Source organism: Scyliorhinus canicula, chromosome 6 (genome assembly GCF_902713615.1).
Source record: "Scyliorhinus canicula chromosome 6, sScyCan1.1, whole genome shotgun sequence".
Lineage (NCBI taxonomy): Eukaryota > Metazoa > Chordata > Chondrichthyes > Carcharhiniformes > Scyliorhinidae > Scyliorhinus > Scyliorhinus canicula.
In genome coordinates this window covers 209,841,553-209,849,940 of record NC_052151.1, presented here as the reverse complement: position 1 = coordinate 209,849,940, position 8,388 = coordinate 209,841,553, and the positions used below count along the sequence as shown (strand labels likewise).

The following is an 8,388-nucleotide window of genomic DNA, read 5'->3' as shown; positions in this document are numbered from 1 at the left end:
CCAAAGCAGATTATTGATGGGTAACACACAGCTTTTGTTGGCCATTTGGCACATGTTTCCCTTTCTTACTCTCTGGAAGATCAGTTCAGCTAATCTCACTCCCCTTTATCCACATCATTTGCAGGATTCTTCCCAGGACGACCCGGAAATCGGGAAAGGGGATCGGGTGGAGAATTTGTCGGGAAGCCAAAATCGTGGTGGGCGCCGGGCGTACACCTATTTGCCAGGTCCGGCGCCCCGACAGCAGCATTAATGCATTCTCCTCCGCATGTACAGTAAACAATGTTTGCATATCATTAGCGGTGTGGGACTGCAGAGGGGCAGGATGGGAGAGGGGGACATGCGGGGGCGGGGTCTTCAATGGAGACCGGAACCACTGTGTATCCCTTTGGACCTGGTTGAGCACAGAGGTATGCACCGTGCTAACATGTCTGACCTTCCACCTTGCAGACAATGGGCTTTGGGATTCAACCTTGAATGGTGGCCTTGTTCGTAGTCACGGTAGCCCTGGGGATGCAGAGGTTGTACTGGTGGTGATTGAGGAGGACGCTGCAGTAGCGAAGCTTGCCCCAGGGGCACGGGAGACAGCCGCTTAGGATGGAAGGCAGTCACCCAACAGGCAGAGGGGGAGGAGGTGCAAAGGTGGTTCTGCATAAAGCCTCGTTTGGATCAGCAGCGTATGTGATCCGAGGACCTGCCGGACCGAGCATGCCGTTGAAGATTCCGGCTGCACAGGGGGACAGTGCACCATATCTACCAGATCATCGTGCATCTGGCACCCCGGGGGGAATGGGGGAGTACACCCGCTCCCATTGGCCAGCAAGGTGATGGTTGCCTGAACCTTTATGAAACCGGGTACTTCCAAGCGCAAGGGTTCCTGGCCTCTTCCTCATGCACACTTCTAAATGGGCCTCCACCAAGACAAACATCTGCTGGGAGGCACCCTGCGTCTCCACCTCTTTATTTCCCCTCGGTTAAGATGTTTGTGCAGGGGACAGTCACAAATGCTTCTCTCCATCTCTCGGAGGAAGCCATGGGGGTCACTGGGACGGAAGGACAAGATCACGAGGCTGCAAACCTTTCTCCGTCCATCTAAACCCAGGGAATAGGCACAGGCACAGATTAATAATGAGAGGATCTACATCTCCTCCAACCATAACTCCTCTTATTTAGGTATGAAAGTAATTCCACTCCATGCCCAGGGTAACTCCAGCTAATGAATTGTAACTAGGGGCTGATTCCCGTCTCCAGCTGACATCACAAATGGAGCCGAGGACCAAACAATGAATCTTTGAGACACAAACCCTCGCATATTGATGGACCCTTAACTGCAACAATGTAAGGGCCCTCCCATTTGTATTGTCTAAAACATTGATCCTTAGTAACCTAACCGTACATTCCCGCCAGATCACATGGGAAACCTTCCAATTTTGGCTTGTTCTACGCCTCACTGACCCAGGGTCTGAGTTTAGATGGGAACCGGATTGATCAGCAGCTCAGTAGCACAGTGGTCAGCACTGTTGCTCCACGGCTCCAGGGTCCCAGGTTCAATTCCCGCTTGGGTCGCTGTCTGTGTGGAGTCTGCACATTCTCCCTGTGTTTGTGTGTATTTCCTCCGGTTTCTTCCCACAAGTCCAAAGTTGTGCAGGTTAGGTGGATTGGCCGTACGGAGACATGGTGGAGGTGTGGGCTTAAGTCGGGTGCTTTTTCCAAGGTGCAGACTCGATGGGCTGAATCACTGTAAATTCTATGTAATAGGTTACTCTCACTGGAAGTGTGTGCACCGTGTTATACAGTCACTTCTGGGTTCACTACACTGGAGTCATCTGTACCTGTTTTTGGTTTAATGTTATGACAGAAAAAATGTTCTCTGAACATGCAGAACATGCTCAAGGAATTTGACCACAAAGAGGTAATTCCTCTTTGGAATTGCTTCAATTGCTTACTTATAACGGGAATAAAGGAAGCTGAAAATTGGTAACTTGGAAACTGCAACTGGAGGATATTGGAATTTTGAGGAATGCAACAATAATATAATTTGTCAAACCAAAGTGGATTTAATGAGACAAAGTGACTTATTATTAGAATAGAATAAAAATACCTTGAACGAATTGCTGTGCTGTTTAATTAGGAATAGAGAAGAAGGGAACTTAATGGAACATATTGATTGTTAGATTAGAAATAGGCAGAGGAGAGTTGTGGAGAAGATTAAACTATAGATGGCTGCAATGTTTGTAGGTGAATGACAGGGAAGGCATTCAGTGTTGAAAAAGAAATAGATGGCACAGAATGCCAGAGAAAGACGGTACGGGAAATCTCTCCCCTATCTGACTGAGATTGGGATGGAAATATAACATTCATTTATTTTTTTTTAGAAAAGTTTTTTATTGGGTTTTAGAACAAAGTACATTTACCGTTATGTACACAGGATAAGAAACATATATATATACACATATATAGAAGAGAAGGGCACACCCAAACAGACCAAAGAAAATAAAATAGTAAATAATTTTTGAAAATTCAACAAAAAATAAAATAGAATAACTGGTAGGGTATTGTGCACCAGCTCAACAGCAACAACTCTGTACACCTGGCAAAATTATTTACAACACATAAGTGGGTGACTGTTAGGGGTGGGGACTGGGAGGTGAATATATATTCGGGTGCTGGAGAAACAATTACAGTGGGCAATACTCAAATGGGTTTGGTGTTGGTGTTGTCGCTTGCTTCTCCTGGACGGATCTCGCTACCGTCTCGCGCTCACCTCCGCTTCAGCCGCTCCTCCCATCTTTCGTCTTTATTCTCCTTGTTCCCTGCTCCTGGAGATGCCAAGTTCGTTATTGTATCCAGTGCCTTCCTTCCGGCTCTCATTTCCATGCCTCCCTCCACCTCCCTGGTTGTCCTCTCTTGTTCCCTGTCTCTTCCCCCTCCGCCCCCCCCCCCCCCCCACCCACCCCCGTGGTTGAAATGTAACAGTTATTACATAAGCGAGGGATTTGCTCTCTACTTTCCATTCAGATTTCTGATGATATGGTTGATTCCTCATCAGCCAGTCACAATTGTCGCTGTGGGTCGATAAATCATTAACTGGTGAACACCTTTCTCCAAATTCCCCACTGATCAGAATAAAGATCGATGAAATATACATCAATGGCCTCTGTTCATTCCATCGCTTGTTATTTCACTCTGAAACTGACCTTGGCTGCAAGGATAGCCCACTCGCATTCTCCTGAGACACATTTTATGCAATAGATTGACACTGTAACAGCCCATATTCTGGACTCATCTTCAGAGAGTCTAAATCATGCACATAACAAGCAAAAAGCTTCAGTTGTGACACATTCCTTGTGTTCACCTGGAACAGTAGTATAGTGGTTAAGTTACTGGGGTAATAATTCGGAGGCCTGGAGTGAAAATTCCACCAGCTGGGAGAATATATTTGACTAAAGAAACAAATCGGGAACAAAACTGAGTCTCAATGATAGTGAGCGTATCATCACAGGAGTATCACAACAAAGGCAGAGATTAGCATTGTTTAACAGGGTGGTGGTTGGGGGGGGGGGGGGAGGGGGTCTGTCAGTTTCAACTGTCTGGCCTCCAAATAACTCGAGACATATAACATTATGGTTGACCCCTCTGACCTCTGAAGTGGGTAGAAGCTCTTCAGTGATACTAAGATGCAGGAGTTGCGGATAGTGATGAAGATTGTCAGAGAATACAACAGGATATAGATAGGCTGCAAAATTGGACGGAGAAATGGCAGATGGAATTTAACCCGGACAAATGCGAGGGGATGCATTTTGGGGGACCCAATTCAGGTGGGAGCTATAAACTAAATGGCAGAACCATCAGGAGCATAGAAACACAGAGAGATCTGGGCGTGCAGGTCCACAGATCCTTAAAAGTGGCAGCATAGGTGGAAATGGTGGTAAAGAAAGCATATGGCATCCTGGCCTTCATAGGACAGGGTACAGGATATAAAAGCTTGAAAATTATATTACTGTTATATAAAACATTGGGAAGGCCACATTTGGAATACTGTGTCCAATTCTGATCACCACACTACCAGAAGGATGTGGAGGCTTTGGTGATATTACAGAAAAGGTTTGCCAGGATGTTGCCTGGTATGGAGGGTATTAGCTATGAGGAGAGATTGAATAAACTGGGATTGTTCTCCCGAGAGAGATGGAGGCTGAGGGGTGACCTGATAGAAGTTTATAAAATTATTAGGGGTATAGATAGGGTGAACAATTGGAGGCTTTTTCCCAGGGCAGAATTGAAAATTACAAGGGGACACAAGTTCAAGGTGAGGAGGGATAGGTTCAGTGGAGATGTGCGGGGGAAGGTTTTTACACAGAGGGTGGTGGTGGCCTGGAATGCACGGCCAGGTGAGGTGGTTGAGACAGATATTATACTGACCTTTAAAACCTATCTGGATAGGCACATGAACAGACGGGGTATGGAAGGATACAGGCGGTTGTTCTAGATAGGCTGAGGGACTTGAGGCTGTTTTCGTTAGAGAGAAGAAGGTTAAGAGGTGACTTAATTGAGGCATACAAGATGATCAGAGGATTAGATAGGGTGGACAGTGAGAGCCTTTTTCCTCGGATGGTGATGTCTGGCACGAGGGGACATAGCTTTAAATTGAGGGGAGATAGATATAGGACGGATGTCAGAGGTAGGTTCTTTACTCAGAGAGTAGTAAGGGCGTGGAATGCCCTGCCTGCAACAGTAGTGGACTCGCCAACACTAAACGCATTCAAATGGTCATTGGATAGGCATATGAACGATAAGGGAATGGTGTAGATGGGCTTTAGACGGGTTTCACAGGTCGGTGCAACATCGAGGGCCGAAGGGCCTGTACTGCGCTGTAATGTTCTAAAAAAAAGTCTTAAAAAAAGAGAACATGTAGCACAGGTTCAGTACACTGATGTCGGGATTGGAGCAACAGCCCTTTGAGGAGAGATTGGTTTGATTGGGCCTGTATTCGCTGAAATGTAGAAGGATGAGGTGAGATAAAATTCATGAGATTTTCAAAATCAGAATGAAAGAATGAATTGAAGTAAACGCAGTCATCACAACATACCCTCAACATTCCAGAGACGGAGTGATAGAGAGATTTACAGCTGAGGAACAATGTGAACACATTCCAGAAGTGGCAAAACAGGCTGGAGATTTTCCCAGATTTGAGGGACTTCCATCTAGCAGATAGATTGGAGAAACTGCATTTGTTTTCTCAGGAAAGGGAAGTTTGAGAGTAAATAGAATTGTGCTGAAAATCAGGATGGGGTCGGGGTTGGAGGACTTGCTTTAAAATGGGTAGATAGAGAGTAACAGAAAATACTGGGCAATCTCAGCAGGTCTGGCAGCATCTGTGGAGAGAGAAGGGAGTTAATGTTTCCAGTCTGGATGACTCTTTGTCAAATCTTTTGATTGTCCAATATTTTCTGTTTTTGTTTCAGATTCCAGCAGCTGCAGTAATTTGCTTTGACCTTAGATAGAAAATGAACTTCAAAAACCATAGGACACAGGTTTTAGACGATTAGCAATGTAATCAACAGTGACATTAAGGAATAGATATTCTAAGTTATTCTTTCACGGTACATACTCGTGCATTTTGGCCAAAGTTGTCTACTTCATACGCTGCAGGAAAGGATGGCCCGAATTGTGGTACATTGGCGAGACCATGCAGACGCTGCGACAATGGATGAACGGACATCGTGCGACAATCAACCAGGCAGGAATGTTCCCTTCCAGTCGGCGAACACTGCAGCAGTGAAGGGCATTCAGCCTCTGATCTCCAGGTCAGCATTCTCCAAGGCAGCCTTCAGGATGCGCGACAATGCAAAATCGCCGAGAACAAACTTATAGCCAAGTTCCGCATGAGTACGGCCTCAACCGGGACCTTGGATTCATGTTGCATTACATTCACCCCCCAACATCTGGCCTGGGCTTGTGAAATCCGATCAACTGGCCTGGCTTGAGACAATTCACACCTCTTTCACCTGGGATTACCCCTCTCTCTGGATCTGTAAAGACTTAATTACCTGCAATTGCTCGCATTCAAAGAATTGTCTTGCTTTTTTGACTTTGTCTATATATATATGTTTCTGGAACCTACCTCTTCATTCACTGAGGAAGGAGCAGTGCTCTGAGATGTAGTGATTTGAAACAAACCTGTTGGACTTTAACCTGGTGTTGTAAGACTTCTTACGATTCTTTCACAGGATCTGGACACCACTGGTTAGGCCAACAATTATTGCCCATCCCGATTTGTGGTTGAGATGTTGTTGCGGAAGCAATTTCTTGAACCTCTGCAGTACAAGTGTAACAGGCACACCCATAGTCCACTTAGGGAGGAGTTCTGGAATATTGAATCCCCAGCTTCCAATATTGACCCAGTTGATGTGTTGGGTACTCTGGATCTGTGGAGACTGCGTTTACCTTAGCAGTAACATAGACAGGCTACCAACATTTGTAATAGTACAACTCTATTTTATTTAACTAAGAGCTGTTAAACATACTTGCACTGTGGGTCAACACTATGTTAGATTGACTGAAGATCTATGCCTAACCTGACCAGCCTATACTGCTAGCACCTGGTGGAGGTTTGTGCTAATGACTGCGGGCTCTGTCTGTCTCAGAGGCTGCATCCCGAATGAGTGGGAAAACTAGTGCCCTCTGGCTTTATAGTGAGCGTGCCCTAACTGGTAATTGGCTGCTGTGTTGTATGTGTTGATTGGTCTTGCAGTGTGTCAGCCTGTGTGTGTCTCTGCACCATCATGTACTGATGTGTATATTTTGACACCAGTGACAATGATGGAATAGCAATAGATATCCAAGACAGCATGGTATGTAGTGGTGCTGTTGATGGAGCCTTGGTGAGTTTCTGCAGGGCATCTTGTAAATGGCTCACACTGCTGCCACTGTGCGTTGATGGTAAAGTTGGTGAATGGAATGCCAGTCCAGCGGGCTGCTTTTTGCTGGGCAGTGTCAATCTTTTTGATTGTTATTGGATCTGCACTCATCCAGGCAAATGGAGAGTGTGCCAACACACCCCTGGCGTGTACCTTGCAGATTGTGGACAAAGCTTCGGGGTCTCAGGACGTGAGGTACTCACTGCAGAATTCCCAGCATCCAACCTGCTCTTGTAGACTCGGTATTTATATTAGTCCAGTTCAGTTTTTGGTCAATGGTAACTACGTTGATCACAAAGTATTCAACGATGGAAACATTCTTACATGTCAAGGTAAAATGAGTAGATGATCTCTTGCTCTGTATACTAATTGTCCAGCACTGAGGTGGCGCAAATATTGTTTGTACTTGTCAACTCAAGACTGAATACCATCCAAGTATTGCATCAGAGGGTCACACACTGCTTGCGTATCTGTGGAGCCACGGGTGATGTGGAACATTGCACAATTATCAGTGAAAATGCCAATTCTGACCTTATGTTTGAGGGAATGTTATTGGTGAAGCACCTGAAAATGGTTGGACAGAGACCAATACAGTGAGATTCTCCTGCAGTGATGCACCGGGTTGCAGATGTTTGATGTCCAACCACTGCAACCATTCTCCTTTGTAACAGGTCCAACTGGGAGTTTGCTGTTTCTCGTAACCCTCATTGACTTCAGTTTTGCTCGGGCTCCTTGATGCCACATATGGTCAAACGCAGCCTTGAGATCAGCTGAGGATCAGTGAGGAAGTTATTGCTGTGGAAGTGCCTCATTGTGGCATTATCAATGACACATTCCACCACCTAACTGACGCTCGCGAGTGGAGTGATGAGGCGGTTATTGGCCAGCTTGGATTTTATCTAGTTTCTGTGGACTGTGCATACCTGGGCAATTTCCCACAATGCTCAGCAGATGTCAGGGTTGTAGCTGAGAAACCGTACTGGTGGTGCGACTAGTTCTGGAGACCAAGTATTGTGCAGAATAGTGTCAGGGCATCGCTTCTCAGCTTTTTGGCAAAGATCAAGTGTAGTATCTGCTCTGCCTTTTGGCTCAGATCTGGTATGTCTCTCTTGTGGGGACCATGAATTGGATTCAATTTGAATTTGAATTGGTTTTTGGAGCAGGCAAGGAGCTGGATTAGGAGTTCGCCCCTGTCCACACTCTGAGCCCTGGCTTCGTAACTCAGAAAAGTAAGAAAGTAAAAATAGTGTCAGAGCCCATAACTTTTGCAGTATCCCTAGATTGGATATCACACAGGGTGAATCAAATGGGCTGTGGACTGGCATCTGTGATTAAGGGGAACCCCGGAGGGGGTTGAGTTGGATTATTCACATGAAACTTTTGCAATGACTGGCTCCGACATCACAGCGCATGGGGATATTGTCGTGCCTCCTCCTCCTCCGGTTCAGTGTTTAATTGTCCACCACCATTG

At 45.9% G+C, this 8,388-nt stretch overlaps 1 non-coding gene across 1 annotated transcript; it reads left to right on the top strand.

Annotated features, from left to right (window-relative positions):
• Window positions 1–7,950: 7,950 nt before the first annotated feature.
• Window positions 7,951–8,150, top strand: LOC119968116. Its single transcript, XR_005461130.1, has one exon. It is a non-coding gene; the product is annotated as a U2 spliceosomal RNA (small nuclear RNA).
• Window positions 8,151–8,388: the final 238 nt, after the last annotated feature.